We start from the raw sequence: 18,409 nt of genomic DNA, 5'->3' as shown, positions 1-18,409 counted from the left end.
GAATGAGAGAATCAGAATGACGTGATTGCAGAGGACTGGGCGAAAGGACACAGCGCTAAAATATGCAAACCCGGCATTCCCCAACTGCCCATAAATTTGCAAGTTGGTAACATTTTTGGGTTTCTTTGTTTCGGTCCTGGCTGGTCTGGCTTGGAGGGTGTTTGTCCAGACTTCCCGGAGTGGCCCCGGGGTGGGGGTGGGGGTGGGTGGGGCAGGGCCGCCTCCCCAAGCTGCAGGTGTCTCTGGAGGACGGGAGCAGGGAGCGCACCAAACCTGGGGTCCCAAAGGGCGCAGGCTGAGGGACACGGGGAGGAGGGCGTGGTGATCAGAACAAGGGCTGTGGCATCAGACGGCGTCCCCCAGCCTGCCTCAGCCTCGGCAAACGTGGGCAAGTCACAGGACCTCTCTGAGCATCTGTTTGCTCGTCTGTCACATGGGACAATAGTTTCTACCCCAGAGGGGCCCCTGGGAGGATGCGACCTTGTGCTTATGAGGTACAGACACCAGCCTCCGCCCAGGGTCACCACGACTGCAGGTTACAGACAAGTTGGAGTTTCTACCTTCCTTTGGGCAGAAAAGAAGGTTAAGGGGAAGGAGCTAACCTGTATCTAAGTCAATAATGTATAGGAGCCTTACAGTTTATTTGCCCCAAACGAGACTGCGAGGCAGGGTAGGACTTTTCACAAAACGTAACGTGCCCGCAAATTCCCCGGAGGATCTCCAGCAAAATTAGCTTCTGATTCGGCAGCTCTGGGGGTGGTGGCCGAGGGTCTGCGTTCCTAACGGATCTCAGCCTTCGCTGGTGCTGCTGGTCCCCGACGCCACCCTGAGTGACACGAACGGAGGCAACTCTCACTGTACCCATTTCACAGAGGAGGAAACAGGCTCCGAGAGGAAGCCTAGTTTTCCATCGGCCAGAATCCGTGTTCGGGGCTTTGGTGTGGAAATGAGAGAACGGACCCCGGGGTGGGGGTGGGGAGGGGGTGGGGAAGGGCCGCCTCCCCAACCCGCAACCCTTTTATGACCTTGAAAAAAGTCCTGGTCATCGGGGCGCCCGGGGGGGCTCCGTCGGTGAAGCGTCCGACTTCGGCTCAGGCCATGATCTCGCGGTTCATGAGTTCGAGCCCCGCGTCGGGCTCTGTGCCGACGGCTCGGAGCCTGGAGCCTGCTGGGGATTCTGGGTCCCCCTCTCTCTCTGCCCCTCTTCTGCTTGCACTCTCTCTCTCTCTCTCTCTCTCTCAAAAAGAAACATTAAAAAAATGTTTTTTTAAAAGTCACAGGCACACATCCTAAGCCGCTGTGATCCCCACGCGGTTGTCACAAAGTCGGCCTGGACAGATTCTGAGGTAGGGGGCTGCGTTATCCCCACGGGTTCACGCCATTCCAGACCGAGGTGCGTGGGAGCGCTGGTGGTTTGTTGGGCGTGTCGAATCGAGCAGAAAAACAGGAATAACGAAAGCCAACTTCTGCTGGCCACTGAGGAGCTGGGCGCTATTTTGAGAGTTTTCCTTAATGCCTAGAATAGGAGGTGGGTGCGATCACTGCCCATTTTACAGACGGGGAAACTGAGCCAGGCAGAGAAGTGGCCCGGTCACACAGGGCAGGTCTGCCCTGCCCCCTTTCTTGAGGTACTGCCCACAACGAGCCCCTGAGGCTGCAGGCCAAGGGCATTTCTGCCCTTAAATTCTGTGGGTTTGGGTCCTCTTCCCGAGCTGAGCTGGCTTCTCCTCCCTTCGTGCGTCCTTTCTTTTCTTTCCAGCAAAGGGCAGTGGTGGAGCTCACAGATTCCAGAAGCAAATCCCAGCTCAGACATTCTCACGGGATTTTGAGCAGGTCAGTTAAGCTTTCTTGGCCTCCATGTCCTCGGGGCAGTAACGCTTGGTTAATGCCTGAACTCGCCTCGTGGCCCGAGGGATAATTAAACGGTTCTGAGCCGCGAAGCGCTCGGAACATGGCTGGGCACATAGTGTGATTTGCGTGCTTGGTATTGTTACGTTTTCAAATAACCACGTCCATATTTACTCAAAGAACAGAACTAGGTTGGAAAATTCTTTTTTTTTTTTTTTAATTTTTAACGTTTATTTTTTGAGAGAGAATGCATATGTGCACAAGCAGGGAAGGGGCAGAGAGAGGGGGGGACACAGAATCCGAAGCGGGACCTTCCTGAGGCACCTCTGGGCAAGTGGTCAGCAATCCCCAGGACCTTCGTGTTTCTCGACAAGTAAGGGACGCTTAGTTGTCACACGGAAAGTGAGTCGTTAAGGTAAGGGCTCTAACTATGAAGTCGGTGTCCATGGGACAGGGGAAAACATTAACCAAAAAGCATGCACGGGCCGCCCGGCTGGCTCAGTCAGAGGAGCGTGTGACTCTTGATCTCGGGGTCGTGAGCTCGAGCCCCATGTCCTCCCACGAAGCCCCGGCCGGCACGGCAACAGCTTCCGGTTACACACCCGTGGTTCTCGATGCTGCTGTGCACGGGAACCCCCGATGCCTGAACCCCGTCTCCCAGAGCTGCTGACTCCATTGCTGTGGACGCAGCCTGGGCATCCGGGCTTGTATGAACTCCCCACGGGATCCCGCAGACCGTCTGTGCCGTCCGAGAGCGTGTGTCCGGGCGTGGGTCCCAGCTCCGGTGGCCTCCCGCACGTGACCGTGGAGGACTCGGGACACTCATCCGTGGGGCTCATCAAACCGGCTCCCGATCCTGTGGCGTCGTGAGGTGTTTCCCCAAGCACCGCCAGATGAACGCCCTTTTATTTGGGGCCCGTCCTTCCCTGTCGGCCTCCCCTGGATGTTGGGGCCCCGGTTTGCGCCATGAAATCAGCGGGCTGCTGGGTGGGGCCAGGCCTCACAGCCACCTGGCTGCGTGTCTGTGGCCCTCGGTGTCCCAGTGGGTGTAAGAGCCGAGGGCTGTGGTCAGGGTGGTGCACAACGCAGCGGGAGTGAGCGAGGCCCCCGCCAGCTTCCGGAGGACTCACATCTCAGAGGACACAGCCTCTCTTCCTCCCGGATGAGAGGGGGTGTGACAACCATAAGCTCCTCACAGAGGAGCCAACTGCAGGCCGACCTGTGGTGGCTTGAACGGTGGCCCCCCCGCCACCCTCCCCCCCCCCCCCCGAAGACGTGTCTGCCCGGCACCTGTACGCGGGATCTTGTTTGGAAATAAGATTTTTCCTTTTCGCTTTGTATGGGCCCCTCGACGTTTTAACTGGCTCGTGAAATCCACACGTCTGGCCGCTCGACATCGGGCCCTTTGTGTAAAAATGTACAAGACCGAGAAATGCAGGTCTGCGCGGAAAGGCTAAAGATGGGGAACAAGCGACATGCTGGTCCGTAAGGGACGGGCTCAGTTATCTGTTCTCAGACGGTGGCACGTTATAAAAACAGACGGTCGTGTGAGCTCCAGGGTGGATGGTACACGGGGGAAAGAGACCAGGTATGACGCTGGATTCCGCTGTGTGTGTTGAAGGGGCTATGGATGCACTCGGGTGTGGATTCACAGACTGGCTCCGGGCAAAGCCCCCAGAAGCTTCTGGTCGTGGCTGCCTTGGGGGGAGCGGGACTGGGGGCCGGGTGTCAGGATTTCCCTTGTATTCTAGCCTCTCTCTCTCCGACTGTTTGAAATTGTTACCGTGTTGGCTGGCCGTGTGAATGATTCACCACACAAGTTAATAGAGCGAACGTCCAGGAGCCATCCGTTGAATGGAGAGGCCAGTTTGGGGGTCTGGGAAGGAGATTCCCAGCCTGCGGCTATTGATGGGGGATTTTGCTGCTTTCCACCTCAACGGAGAGAGCGCGGGTGCTCTTAAAGTCCCCACGGGCTGGCATGGGTGGAGGTTGTCAGAACACATCCAGAGTTCAGGCCCATGCTTTTCTTTTTCTTTTTTTTTTAATTAAAAAAAATTTTAATGTTTATGTATTTTTGAAAGAGGGGAGACAGCACGAGCAGGGGAGGGGCAGAGAGAGAGGGAGACGCAGAATCCGCAGCAGGCTCCAGGCTCCGAGCTGTCAGCACAGAGCCTGATGCGGGGCTCGAACCCACGAACCGCGAGATCATGACCTGAGCTCGAGTCAGACGCTTAACTGACTGAGTCCCCCAAGGCGCCCCGGCCCCTGTTTCTTTAAGGGTCTGCTCCTCAGGCTCGGGCGTGCATCAGCATTGCAGGGGGGGGTTCCTTAAAACATAGCTTGTTGGGCGCCCCCAGCCTCTTGATTCTGGACGTCTGGGGCGGGGGGGTACCTGCACCTGCCTTTCCCACAAGCTCCCAGGTGATGTGGATGCTGCAGGCCCAGGACCCCACGTTGAGGGCCACAGCTCTGAGGGTCCCCACCCTGAGGTTGGGTACTTCTCTCCCCAGATAACCTGCCAGCCCTTCTTCGCAAAGCCCCCCGCAGCAGGTGGGGGACCCCCCTCCCCGGCCCACTTTGTCAAGGTTAACTGGGAAAGCAGACAGGCTGCAGCTGAGAATTGCCAGCGGCGTGAGGGACAGTCTAAGCCGCACCGAGACGGGCTCTGTCAGAACCTTCCAGCATGGGCTCAGCCTTGGGTCGTTGAAAAACCCTGCAGGCGAGGTTTAGAGTATGGGCTGTGCATGGTGTCCCGGGGCCGCTGTGGCTCGGGACCCCAAGCTCTGGCTGAAACGGCACAAGCGTCCTCTCTCTCCGCTCTGGAGGCCTGGGGTCCAGAATCACTGTGGCGTCAGCAGCACTGGTCCCTCTGAGGCCGTGAGGATCTCTGTTCCAGGCGCCCCTCAGCCTGTGGACGGCCACTCTTTTCCCCGTCTCCTCGCGTCGTCCTCCCCGTGTGCGTCTGTCTGTGTCCAAATTTTAAAACGACGCCAGTCACGCTGGATTAGGGGCCCACCCTGCTCCGGAATGACCTCGTCTGAACTGATGACGTCTGCACTGTCCCTATTTCCAACTAAGGCTACATTCTGAGTCCTGGGGTTGGGGCTTCGGCCTATGAATCAGGAGGCATAGAATTCAGCCCCCAACAGACCGGGTGTCAAGTTTGTTTTCCGGACTGTAATGTGCATGCGGGTTAGTTGGGGACCTTCTTGCGATGTGGATTCTGGTTCAGTAGGTCTGGGGGCAAGACCCCAGAGCCCGCATTTCTAACCGGAGCCCCCGGATGGAGGGTCAGACGATATTCAGGATTTTTGTTAACGGTATTGTGGTTGGGTGACAAGTGTCCTATTTCACAGGGACGGAGATGGGCCTATTTAGGGCTGAGGGTCAGGACGACTCTGGTCTCCTTTCAGATACCGGCAGCCGTAGGAAATAGGGCAAAATGTTAACAGTTGCTAAATCTAGGCGGTGGGTAGAGGAGGGTTTGTTTTATTCTGCTTTGTTCCTCTTAGGTTAAAGAATTTTCATAATCTTTCCAGGGTGTCCAAGGGGCAGTGGGGGCTAAGTACCTCTGGGATGGATGGAAGGATAGATGGGTGGGCGAGGGGGGGGCTGGGGGACACTCAGGAGTGGGGCGTTGGGCTGCAGGGGTGCCCCTGAGTGCTCTGACTGGGGACAGCAGCTTCGCACCCCAGCACCTTCTCCGCGTGGTACTGATTCTTCCCCCACCGACCCTGTCTCCGGTTTGTTTGCGGGTGGGCTCAGGGAGGGGTCAGGAGTGGGGTGGCATTCTGGGATCCCCGGGGCCTGCTTCACGGGCCCCGGGGGCAGGGACACTTTACGTGTCTGAGCCACGCAGGCCTCGCTTCCGTGTCCCCGGCCCTTAGCACCGAGTCTAGCACTCGGCAGGGGCGCAGGAGACGGGCTGAGCGAGTGAACGATGTGACAAACTTACTCTAAGGGACTGGTCTCCTCCAGGGAAGCCAGGCTCAGGATGCCGTTTCCCATACAGGAAGCCCTCCTCGGGGTTCTAGAAAATGCAACTTACTGAGAGAGTTGACGCTTAAAACCGTTTTCTCACACCATTTTAAAAATGAGGAAAAGACCCCACCCCGTCGCTGAAGTCTGGTATCTTCCACGCGCACCACACATCCCGTTGGCAGCAGCCCCTGAACCTGTGCCCCGTGGCCCTGGGCATGGTTGTGGCCAATGTCGCCTCGTCCCCGCTGCACAGCGTTCTTGGGGGTGGGTTCCTGGAGGCCTGTTCTGTCCCCCCCCCCTTTTTGTTTTAGCTGCCGGACAGGAAGTCTCTTTGACACCTAATTCCTGGTTGCCATAGATACACGGTCCCTTCGGGGAAGGTAGTGAGCAGACTGCAGGCTTGGAGGCCAGACCTTCTGCAAAAATCCGTGCAAAGCCTCTTTTGAAACTGAGGGCTTCCTTTATGAGCCCTGCTGCCCTCCCGGCCCCGGGGCTGCTTTATCACCATATAAGGCAGTCCCCGCGGTGGCCCCACGCAGGTGAGCGGGCTGAGACACAGGCCTTGCTCAGCTCAGCTGTAGAGACACTGCCATCTGGGCCTGTGCACAGAGGATTTTAGCAACGAGGAGGTTTTGGCACCTCTCATGGTCTTAGAGGAAGAAAAAGGCCTGTGGACCACAAAAGCAGAAATGCAGCTTTGTCGTGGCGAGACATGGTGGGTTGTGAATCTAGGATGTCACCAACTCTGCGAGGCTCACGAAACACTGTGAAGAGACCATGTGTGTCCCGTGTCACCCAGAGTGGGACGGCATGCGTGTGTGTGTGTGGGGGGGATGGCCAAACCCAGGGTGTGAGGAGTCGTGGGGTCTGCTCAGGAGGGTGGAGGTCACTGAAGGGTTTTTAAGCAGGTGACAGGTGTGAGGGCACAGGTGTGGGGTCGCTGCTCCCAGGGCAGGGGCAGGGTGCCCCTGGGGCCTTCTCACACTGCTGGTCTCTGGCTGTCCTCTCTGATGAACTACTTTTTTTAAATTTTTTTAACGTTTATTTTTATTTTTGAGAGATAGAAACTGAGCGTGAGCGGGGTAGGGGCAGACAGAGAGGGAGACACAGAATCCGAAGCGGGCTCCAGGCTCTGAGCTGTCAGCCCAGAGACTGATGCGGGGCTCAAAGTCATGAACCGCAAGATCATGAATGACCTGAGCCGAAGTTGGATGCTCAACGGACTGAGCCACCCAGGCGCCCCGATGAAGTTTTATTTGGATAATTGGAGAGGCAGGAAGAGACTAGAGCCCCAAGTAAATGTCACATGCGCAAACCTTTGAAAAACACGCGATTCAAAGAGCACGGTATGAAAAGAGGAAGGAGGGAGACTGGGTGATGGCGAAACCAAGGTCAACACTGGATGGTGGTTGGCCAAGGTCAACACCAACCGAGATAAGTCACAGTGATGGCATGTGTCCTTGATACGATGGACGAGCAGACGCTTTACACCCCTCAAAGGGGTGTAAATCTTCACCCCTCAAACCCACAACCCTAGTCTAGTCATGAGGAAAACACCAGGGGAACCCGACAGAACACCTGACCAGCATGCCTCAAACTGTCCCGGTCATAAAAACCGAGGAGAGTCTGAGCAACCATCCCTGCCTGGAGAGCTACATGTAACGAGGGATCAATATTGCTTCGCTAATGGTGACAAATGTGCCATGCTAATGTAAGATGTTAATCATAGGGGACACTGGCTGTAGGTTGCACAGGAAAGTTTATTTATGTATTTTGAGAGAGAGAGAGAGACAGAGAGCCCACGTGCATGTGTGGGGAAGGGACAGAGAAAGGAGAGACAGAATTCCAGGCAGGCTCCGCACCGTCAGCGTAGAGCCCGACATGGGTCTTGAACTCATGAACTGTGAGATCATGACCAGAGCCAAGATCAAGCTGGCTTAACCGACTGAGCCACCCAGGCACCCCTAAAGAGTTTATTTTTAAGTAATCTCTACCCCCAACCTGGGGCTCAAACTTACAACCCTGAGATCACGAGTCACGTGTTCCACCTACGGCCAGCCAGCCGCCCCTGAAAACACACGGGACTGTAGCACAGTCTCTTACGGTGATCGTGGGCGCCACCTTGTGGGCGCATGGCCTCGTTCGCTGTGACAGGTCTGGGTTTGGAAAATGAAACAGCCAGTTTTCTTCCCGGCAGTGACTCTAACCCAGCAGGGGCGAGGGGTGGGGCCAGACCAGAGGCAAAGCACACACCGGACCCTTCACCGTGGCTGCTTCTGTTGGCCCCTTGACCTTGAGCTAGAGATAGAGCTTTCTGTCCCGCTGTCACCGGTCCAAGATAGCCTTGCAGGTGCAACCATGATAGCCTTTTTATTTCCTGCCGCCCCTCGAACCTGCTCGACCCTGGATGAAAAGTCCAGCACTTCCCCATGATTTTTTTTTTTTCCTCCATTCTTGGGAAACTAAGTCTCGGGTCACTTTTAGATTGCTGGTGGTCTCAGTTTAGCCCTGAAAAATGTCCAGTCCCGACTGATAACGCTTGGACCTTCATTCAACATTACATCTTCCCCTCTCCCTTCTAGAGCCTGCTGTGGACATTTGGGGGGGGGGGTGTGGGGGAGTGTGGTGTTTGTCTTCCTTGCTCCCTTCTTCCCTTACAGCTGCTGTTGTCACTAGGGTTGCCGGATAAAACTGGGATGCCCAGTAACATTTGTATCGATCATTTCTTTTCAGGGTGAGTACTAGGTCCCATGCAACGCTGGGGACTCTACCAAAAACAATGACTGTTGATCTGAAATTCAAATTTAACTGGGCATCTTGTGTCTTCATTTGCTACCTCTGGCCACCCTGCTTTCTGACCCCTGCGGGCTCCCAGCTGAGGGACGGAGGGAGGAGAGGTTATCCGTGCTCCCCCCACCCCCCGTTGCTGCTGTAGCAAACTACCCCACCTTTAGCGGCTTAAGAGAGCAGTAACTCACTCCCTTAACGGTTCAGGAGGTCACATGTCTGAGACCAAGATGTCAGCAGGTCTGTGTTCTTGCTGGAGGCTCCAGAGAATTTCTCCCCTGCCTTTTCTGGCTTCTGGAAATCCTTCCTCCACCTTCAAGCCAGGAACACAGCTTCTATCACCGTGTCCCCGTGTCTGGCTCTGACCCTCCTGTCCCCCTCTTAGAAGGACCTGTGATGACATCGGGCTCACCTGGAGAGTCTAGGGTTATCTCCCCATTTCAAGATCCTTAATCACATCTGCAGAGTCCCTTTTGCCAAGTAAGGGCACATATTCACAGGTTCTGCAAATTAGAAAGTGGATGTTTTGGGTGGGGGTGGGGCCTGCTATTTGGCCCCCTGCTGTGGCCAGCTGGCTTTGGGCCATCTGGGCCCAGCCTGTGTTCACAGCTGATCTTGATCTCAGGGCCACTTCGGTGCATTCTTGGAGGCCTTCCTGGCCCATTGCAACTCCCCCGACTGGGCATTGCCTGGCCTTTGGCTGGTGGCTCCCAGTCTGCCCCGGGGCGGGCTCACGCCCCTGCAGTCTGTCCTTGCTGGACCCCGGTGACTCCAGGTGGCCGTGCCCACTTTGCATTCTGAATCCTGTCCCAGATCCTGCACCTCTGATGAGCAGCGGGGTGGTGGGACGGTCACTGCCAGGAGCAGACCCTTCTCTGCCGGGCCTACACCTCTGGTAACGCACGTGTGACGTGGGCATTGGCTGCAGCCCGTGGGGGGACTGCCACTCCCCTGAGGTGAGAGGCTGGCTCCCCACTTACTCCTGGGGAAACGGCCTCAGCCCCCAGCGGGTCCCTTCAGATTTCCCCTCATGTCCACAGCCTTTAAGATCCCCCCTTCTGGGAGGGATTAACTCTCCCTGGAGTGGAGATGTGAGCTCACAGGAGGGAAGGTAGTCCAGGGGTGTGCCAGGCAGTGGAACAGAGAGGCCCTCTGGTCAGAAGGGTCCGTGCCACCAACCCAACTCATCGCCGTTGATGTTGACCTTGATCACGTGGCCGAGGTCGTTTTTGTGAGACTTCTCCACGGTAGGGTTAACCCGGCTCCCACGTTCATCCTGTCCCCTTTGGAAGGAAGTCCGTGTGCAGGCAAGTTAGGCTCTACCACCTTGACTACAGAGCATCTACCTAAATTATTGGGGTTTTTTGAAGGGGAGATTCGCCTCTTCTCCTACATGTATTATTGAGTCAATCGTATATATGTAGTTGTTTTATTAACTTCCTAAACTTCTTTCGTGACACGTAGCTCCACAAATAGGGCAAGCTTCAAACGCGAGCCTACGTTTGACCCAGATTGATACAAATTTCATTACGTAGGACATTCCAGAAACGGAAAAACTGCTCATGCCTTTGTGTGTGTGGGATTCATTCCAAAGGCTTTGAGCCTGCTCTGTTGTTGAGAATTGTTAATCACAAAAGCTCCAGGGGTCATGCAGCATGAGCTCATCAAAGTAGCCCAAGGTCTGTTTCTTGGCGTTGGCGATCACTAGGCTTCCAACGTTTCCTTCAAATCCGTTCTTTTAACACAAGAAAACGTACCCCAGGAGAAGCCGGGGTACAAGCCACATCCTAAGTGACTTTGGAAAATTCCCGATATTTCAAACTTACTCTTGAAATGAGCACCTACAGCTGAGTCCATGGGGGGGGGGGCAGACCTACGAAGGGGAGTTCTCCCCCAAACACCCAGCTTTTAAAGGGTATGCCATACAAACGTGCAAATTTCAAGCTCATATAAATATTACTAAAGCCCGACGGTTAACCGTACTAACTTGTGAGCCAAATCTGGCTGGCTGCTTGTTCTTGTATAGCCAGTGAGCTATGAATGATCTTCACATTTTCAATGGTTGGGGGGGGGGGGATCACAAGAATTTTTCATGACGTGTGAGAGTTACACGACATTCAAATTTCAGTGTCCGTCATTAAAGTCCTAGCCGAACACAGCCACGTTCGATGGTTCGTGTAGTTGTGACAGAGACTGAATGGCTTGAAATACCTAAAAACATTTACTACCTGGCCTTTCACAGGGCAAGTCAGCTAGCCCTTAGTTTAAAATTTTTTTTTTTAATGTTTATTTATTTTTGAGACAGAGCATGAGTGGGGGAGAGGCAGAGCGAGCGGGAGACACAGAATCTGAGCCATCAGCACAGAGCCTGATGTGGGGCTCGAACCCACGAACTGTGAGATCATGACCTGAGCTGAAGTTGGACGCTCAAGCGACTGAGCCCCCCAGGTGCCCCAGCGAGCCCCTACTTTAGCGCTTAGACCAGTAAAAGTGTTTTTCACGGAGGGCATTTATATCACCAATGTTGCTTGGAATTGCCAGCTCGTGGTGATGGTAAGCAGACTGACTCTGTGCATGGTGTAGCCACCGTGAATATTACTGCAGGGTTTCCTGAGGCCAAAGCACAGCCGGGGCTGGGGGGGGGGGGGGCGGGTGGTGCAGACAATGGGCGCAGGGGTGTCCCTGGCTCTTGAGGTTGGAACACTATCAAACCAACCGTGAGTCGGTCTGCTTTTTATCCCTCTGAGCCTGCTCGTGTGCGTAACCACAGGGGGATCCAATCCTTCCGCTGCCTTGGCTGCAGGTGGCACAGATCTAACCCGAATGAGCTGGAGAGTGGGCATCGCTGGGTTTTGGGACACTTGCTTCTCCTGGACAGCTTCTCCTTGGTGCTCAGACCAGTCGTGCCACGAGGGACCGTGCTTTACAGGTTGTCATCCGCCAAGTGCAGCCCTCAGGCAGGGCTAGAAGCAGGAAGGAACTCCCCTTGCCGAGTTCCCAGCTGGAAAATGGCCAAGGGGTAAGTGAGTGGTAGGGAGGGTGGAGGCAAGGCTGGGCAGAAAGAGCTTGGAAAGGCAGGAGACCCTTGACACAAGAAGGGAGAATGTTCAGATGGCTTCTGAGTTCTTCTGAAGCCTAGACATGCTGTGTGTTCCCTTCTCTCCCACCTGTTGCCTCACGACAGCCTCTCACTGTGCTTGGTTTTTTCCTCTTTATCATCCCCCAACCCGCATTCATTCAGCAAGTGGAGATCATGAAGGGGGCGCTGTGAGCAGGGACCCAGCTCACAGCTGTGTCCCACTGCCCGGCAGGGAGCAGGTGTTCGGGGTGCATCTACGAACCGGAGAGAACAGCACCACTTTGCCCTTTCGGACCTCGGCCTTCCACCAGGACCAACCCCGCAATCTGACAAGGCGGCTTTGTGAACCCAGTGCCCCAGGAACTTTGGGCAGCTCCCCTGACAAAGGTAAAGCGTGAGCTTTCAGAGGATTTTGTGGAAAAGTGGGGTTTGGGTGGAGTTGGAAAGCAGCAGGCCTTGGTGCCAAGCAGGGCCACGTGGAAGGGACCAGCATCAGGTCTGGGCTCCAAAGTGGAGCAGCGGCTCTGTTCTCTCGGGAACCACAAAGCCATTCTGGAGCTCGGCGCCTGGGTTGGACATCTGGCAAAGTTGACTCAGATTCTCCGGGCGGGAGTGGGAAGTTTTCATTCTCACTGAGAGAGCGTCAACAGCAAAGTTTGGGCTGATCTATGATTTCGGAGTTGTAAGTTTTTTTGGAGTGAAACATTCGCGACTCAAAGGGATCTTTATGATACTTTACAGGTACAGACACGCGTCCTTGAGAAAGAACGTTTCTTGTGAATTTTAGGATCAGTAAAAACCATCAGCTGGCTTTATCTGTCTGTGTCTGTCATTGGGGCCTGATGAGTGGCCCAGCTGATCCTGTAATTCTAGTTCTCCGTCTCTAGGGGGCAAGATAGGTATTTGCCAGTTAAATGCTCCCTTGACTGGGTAGGGCGGGGGTTGGAGGAGGCAAAGGGGCCAGGAGGAGGCTGTTACTGAAGTCTGGCCTGGGTGAGGGGGCTCCGGGGGACATGGAGGGAAAGGGGTCGATGCAGGACCTATCTTGGAGGTAAAACAGAACCTAGGGAAAGAGGGACGAGGAGGTGTGGCAGGTGTTGACACGCACTGAGGAAGGAGGTAGAGAGGAGGAACAGTTTTGGAGGGACGAGGCTGAGTTTGGGTTCCGCTGGGCTGGCTTTGAGGTACAGCCTTGCAGAGATGCCTGCTAAGCTAAGAGCATATGGGGTCAAAGTGCAGGCTTGGGGGTCAGCACAGCGGACAGCGGGAAGTGAAGTCACGAGGAAGGCTGTTATCTCGGGAAGGGGTGCACGGGGAGAACACGGAGAGGGACTCCCGCAGAGCAGAAGTCAGCAGGGGCTTGGTGAAAACTTCCTGGGAGAGGGGAAGAGAGAGGCCAGGGACTAGCGACCTAGAAGCCCAGAAAGGAGGGCTTTAATAAGGCATGCATGCGAGCACTGAAAGTGCCCGCTGGATTTAGGGACAGGGCCCCTGGGGCCAGGTTTCAGGGGTTTGAGGAAGGAATGGAAAGTGACCGAGTTGGGATAACAGTCTGGAAACATTCTGGAGTGGAGCGAGGGGGGTGGGGGTCAGGGACAGTGGGTCAGGCTGGAACGGATATGAGCACGGTTAAACGCCGCTGGGAAGGACGAGTTAGTGAACGCGCGCAGAGGACTCGGTTACCTGGGGGAGGGCAGGGGAGGGCTGGCACCCAAGCTGCGGGTTAGGGGTATCACAGGGGAGCCGCCTGGGTCTGGATCCGCAGCCAGTTACCTGCCTCTTCCCTCATTGTCTCCACTGGGCCCACTCTCCTCTCTCCCAGCTACTCCCTCATTCCAGCCACACCCCAGCCTCTCCCACGTTCCCCCCCCCCCCCCCCCCAGGTGCTCCTCGCCACCTCCGGCCCCAACCCTGCCCCTTCTCTCTCCTCCCCGCCCTCCCTGCTCCTCTGCAGCCGCTCCCGCGGGAATCCTGCCGCTCCCGGGTGCTCCTTCCGGCCTGCTGGCCCCGCCCCTAGCCCCGCCCGCCGAAGCGCCATGAGGTGCATGCCTATTGGCTGACTTCTTTCCAGGGCTCGGCCCCCTCGGCGTCCATGTCTGCTATTGGGGCAAATAGCTGCCCGTCAGCGCTGTCGCCTGGCAATGGGGGCGGGCTGCTCCGGAGGAGAATCCATGCCGGAGACCTGAAAGGCAGGTTCCGCTGGGAGCTGGGCGGGGGGCGCTGGCCCGGCGGCCCGGAACGAGCAGCTGAGCCAGGGGAGGGGTCTGGGGCGAAGGCCCGGGGCCCGGGAGAGAACGGTGCCCGGAGTGGGCTTGGGCCCTGCCCCTCTCTGGCCGCCCACTCCTCTGGGCCCCAGGGCGGGAGAGGTGGGGGGTTTGGGGGGACAGCTGCGAGGGAGGGAGGGCCTCCCCGCGTGGTCAGTCCGAGCACAGAATCACCCCGCGTCTTCTGCCTTTCGTGTGGTTAAGATCAGAGGGTCCCAGCAGGTGCTTACTTACTCCGGGATCCCCTGGGTTGAGGCCCGCTCTCGGGAAGGGCTGTGGTAGAGGCGGCATAGACGCGGGGAGAACTGAGGAGCATCTGTGGGAGAAGGAGACGGGCGGGGGGGGGGGGTTGGTTATGTTGGACTGGGGGTGGGAGTGGGGGTCTTGTATTCTGACCACAACTTACTAGCTCTGTGGGGTGGGGTGGGGGGGAGTAGTGGAGCTGGTGGCTAAGTTCAAGGGGAGAAAAACAGCACCCCAGGGCTAACAGCCCTGCAGATAAGCCAGTGGGGCTCCCTGGAGGAAGGGAAGCCAGCCTTGGGCAGAAGCAGGACAGGTCACCTTCCGGCCAGCAGGGACTGCGCGCAGCCTGACGGCGGGCCCAGGCCTGAGCTGACCCTTCGCAGAGGGCCACTGGTTCTGGGATGTAAGCAGGGCTTGAAGTCTGTATGTCCTCATGAGGTGTTTGGGGGCCTTCCCACAAAGGGGGCACTGAGGGCCAGGTGACTGCCCTCAGGACAGTGGCCCCTTGGAGGCAGGGGCTGGATGTTGGCAGCCAGAGGGGAGAGCACCCAGGACAGGGGCCAGCGGGGGAGGCTGTGAGGACTGACCGTGCTATCTGCGGCTCCGTTCTGCGGGAAGACGGCTCCTGGCTGTCCCCCAACGCTGAGGGGGTTCCTTGCTTCCAGGCCGGGCTGCTTCCCTTGTTCCTGGGGAGGGACTCAAACTTGCCTTGCTTGGGCCCATCTGTCTCCATTTCTGGCACCCAGAAAGCCCCATGTTGCCTCATTGATTCGTTTCTTCCTCATGATGGGGCTGGTAGCACTTCCCTCATTTTAATAAGGTGGGAAGAGGCTTAGTAACTTGCCCATAGTTATAAAACCAGCCAGTGTCTGAACTTGAACTTGGGTCTGTCCGTCGTGGCTTGCACCGTGGCTTCAGAGCTCAGGCCCTTGAGCTGAGAAGCAAGCATTCAGGATTATCTGTGCCCTTGGGCTCCGTCCCACTGCCCCGAAACTGAAACCTCAAGGCCAGTTTCCCACCTTCAGCCCTGTAGCATTTGGGGGCAGGTAATTTGTCGTGGGGGGCTGTCTTGTGCAGTGTAGGAGATTTAGCACCCCTGCTTTCTACCCCCTTGACGTCAGTCAGCATCAGCAGCTGGACCTCACTGCCAGATGTGCCCTAGGGGACACAACGGCCCCCAGATGGGAACCGCTGGTGCAGGTGGTCTTAAAATTTTTTTTTTCAACGTTTATTTATTTTTGGGACAGAGAGAGACAGAGCATGAACGGGGGAGGGGCAGAGAGAGAGGGAGACACAGAATCGGAAACAGGCTCCAGGCTCTGAGCCATCAGCCCAGAGCCTGACGCGGGGCTCGAACTCACGGACCGCGAGATCGTGACCTGGCTGAAGTCGGACGCTTAACCGACTGCGCCAACCAGGCGCCCCTGCAGGTGGTCTTAAAGTAACATCCAGGTGCTTCCTGCTGAAAGAGAACTTGGTCTCTGAGCCTAAAGAAGACTCAGGCCAGCGTCGGGTTGCCAGGCAAAGAGGCTGTCCTACGTACCGCGAGGGTCCCACGAGAAAACCACTGCCAGGGAAGACAGTTCAGGAGGATGTATTTGGGGAGAAGGACGCATTGAAGGCCTTGACTTCTTCCCCAGAGTTGGTGAGAAAGACTTGGCAAGATCGTAGTGACCTAGGCGAGGCCGGATGAACTGGGGGACACTTGGTGCCATTGTTGTGCCTTCTTTCAGAGGAGGGGGGCCCGTCCTTGGAACTGTTTCAGATGTGTCTGTTCACCGGCACTCGGCCGGTGCCAAGCACAGTGGGATGGGGGGCCGGGGGATGTTCTGAGGCTGATGTCCTCCCCACCGTGTGACTCCAGGCCTGGAGTCCTGCCAGAGCAGCTATGCACACCCTTCTCCCTCCCACTTGAAGAAAACCTGTGTTGCCCGTTGGCCCTACTTCTGGGCCTTTCCCATTGTCTCCTGGCGCTGGCCTGTGCCCGGCCCCCTGCTGATGGTCTACACCTCTCCTGTCCTCAATGTTGCCGGCTCGCCCAGCCCTGTTCCTCCCTCACAGCCGGTTGGGCCCCTGGGAGATCTGGCCGGGCCACTCTGTCCTGCTGTGTTTTCAGACAACAGTGGAGGGACGTGTTCCCGTGGGACAGAGGAGAAGGTGGGGGGCAGAGGTGAGTGGAGGCAGACGAGGAGGGCCCCCCGACTCCGGAGCCCTGCTGGTTCCCCTCAGTGATCTTAGTCCGCACCCCTGCACCTTTGTGCCCACTGTCCCCACTTCCCAGGGGAGCCCCCTGTGGGAGCCTGGAGACCCAGCCGGGGAAGTGTCCTTCTGGACATTTCCTCCTGCCTTGTGTTCTCCTTTCGATCCCATCTGACCCCTGCAGCACTTATCTGTCTGTCCCTGTGTGATGGGAAGTTCCTGCAGCCTAGCGCCTGCCTGAGGCTTCTCTGTGTCTGCCCGCACTCTGATGGGGTCTGGCCCAGGGGACGATGAGTCACTTACTGCAGGATTAGACGAAGAAGAAGGGCCTGGGAGGCGGGGCCTGTGGCCCCTTCGTGGCACAGCCTCTAGGTACACTGTTCCCTCACCTGGAACATTTGGAAACTTCCGAGGAGTGGCATTTAAATGTTGCTGGGCTTTTAGCTCCAGATGTCTGTCTTAAAGAGGCTGGCCTCCCCCTGGTAGGGCGATTCCTTGGCTGTGAGCAGGGAGGAGGCTTCCTCAGGATTTGGGGAATTGGAACGTGGGGCAATCAGATAGCATCACTGGTAAAGAGAGGCCCGGGGGTGGTGTCCGTTGGGGATCCCATCCTTGCTGGAGCTCTCCCCGGTGGCTTCTGGGTTTGTTTTCTTCTCCAGGCGGGACGGTTCGGCAAACGGAATTGTGCGTGCGGAGTCCCTGGCGGACTGTGGGGTATAGAGGTGGGATCCCGGAGCTTGTCCTTGGGCAGGGGACCGGTCGTGGGGGTAGAGCACGTGGCACCGATCCAAGAGGCCCGGGAGTGCTGTAGGGTGGGGAGTGAGTCCCGCCGGGGTGGGGGTACTCGGGCCAGGCTGGCTTCCCGGAATAGACGCACGGGAGCCCGCAAGGCAGTGGGAGGATGGGCTGGTCCACCCGAGAGGCCGGCCAGGGATGTGATGGGCATCGGACAGGCATCCTGCCCGCCTGCTCCGGGTTGCTCGGGTGCTGGGCAGGTGGTTGTCGGGCAGAGTCTCTGTGACTTCCAGGTTTGAGCAGGCAAGTCAGGCATGAGCCTGGAGGGGGGGGGGCAGTGTGAGCAGAGCCGGAGAGGGAGGGGCCTGTGCTCCATTTCAGTTAAGGCGATGCCAGTTCTAGGAAGGTCAGGAGTACCGAGTAGCCTTGGAACCCAAAGGCTGGGGGTGGGGGGTGGCTCTCAGGCTGCTGAGAAGCTTGAGGAGTGGAAGCATTTAGATCGGCTGGCCTGTGAGTGACAGCCCCAGACTGGGCTCTGCTGGCCCTCCTTTCCAGCTGCCTTTGTAAGCGCGCTGCGGTCCCTGTCTGAGTCCTTACTGGAGTCCTCTTTGGGGCACATGGGTCCCCCTGCCACGGTGGCTGTTAGGAAAAAAGATACCAAAATACCAGTAGCGTTGGAGAGGATAGGGAGGAATTGCAACCCTCCTGCTTTGCTGCTGGGGTGGAAAATGGCAAACAGTTCAGCGGGTCCTCAGAAATGGAACATCGGGTTACCGTATGACCCAGCAACTCGGTTCCTAGGTGTGTCCCCCCGAAATCTGAAAGCGGGGACTCGAACAAGTATCTGTGTACTATGTTCGTAGTGGCAGCATTCGCGACCCCCAAAAGGCAGACGCAGCCCCGACGTCCAAGGACAGATGCGCGGATACACCAAACGCGGTCTACCGAATCCCAGCAGAGTAATTCAACCGTGAGAAGGGATGATGTAGTGGCCTGTGCCACGGTGCGGATGAGCCTCGAAAACACTGTGCTGAGGGAAAGAGACCGGACCCCAGAGACCACAGATTGTGCCATTCCACGTACATGAGTGTCCAGAACAGGGATGCCCGTGGAGACGGCCATAGGGGCATCCGCGGGCTGGGGGAGGGGGCGGGGAGTGAGCGCCAAGGAGGACGAGGTTTCCTTTCGGGGTGATGGAAATGTGTTGGAACCGGGTAGAGGTGGTGGTCCCATGACACTGCGGATGCGCTGAATGCTACCAAATTGGGTCACT

The 18,409-nt window shown here is 57.0% G+C and overlaps 1 protein-coding gene across 3 annotated transcripts in view; it reads left to right on the top strand.

The window, feature by feature from the left end:
• The first annotated feature begins 13,818 nt into the window (after positions 1 to 13,818).
• The window catches only part of MEAK7 (MTOR associated protein, eak-7 homolog), a 21,342-nt gene continuing 16,751 nt past the window's right edge, over positions 13,819 to 18,409 (top strand). The window contains exon 1 of one of the 3 annotated variants that reach the window (XM_047846307.1): positions 13,819 to 13,884. The gene's annotated coding sequence lies outside the window, so the exon portion shown is untranslated. Of the gene's footprint in view, positions 13,885 to 14,137; positions 14,182 to 17,497; positions 18,140 to 18,409 lie in introns of those variants that run through there. The other 2 variants (XM_047846308.1, XM_047846306.1) reach the window with 2 other exon arrangements.

This window comes from Prionailurus viverrinus, unplaced genomic scaffold (genome assembly GCF_022837055.1).
Source record: "Prionailurus viverrinus isolate Anna unplaced genomic scaffold, UM_Priviv_1.0 scaffold_38, whole genome shotgun sequence".
Classification (NCBI taxonomy): Eukaryota; Metazoa; Chordata; class Mammalia; order Carnivora; family Felidae; genus Prionailurus; species Prionailurus viverrinus.
This window is presented reverse-complemented; position numbering and strand designations above follow the sequence as displayed.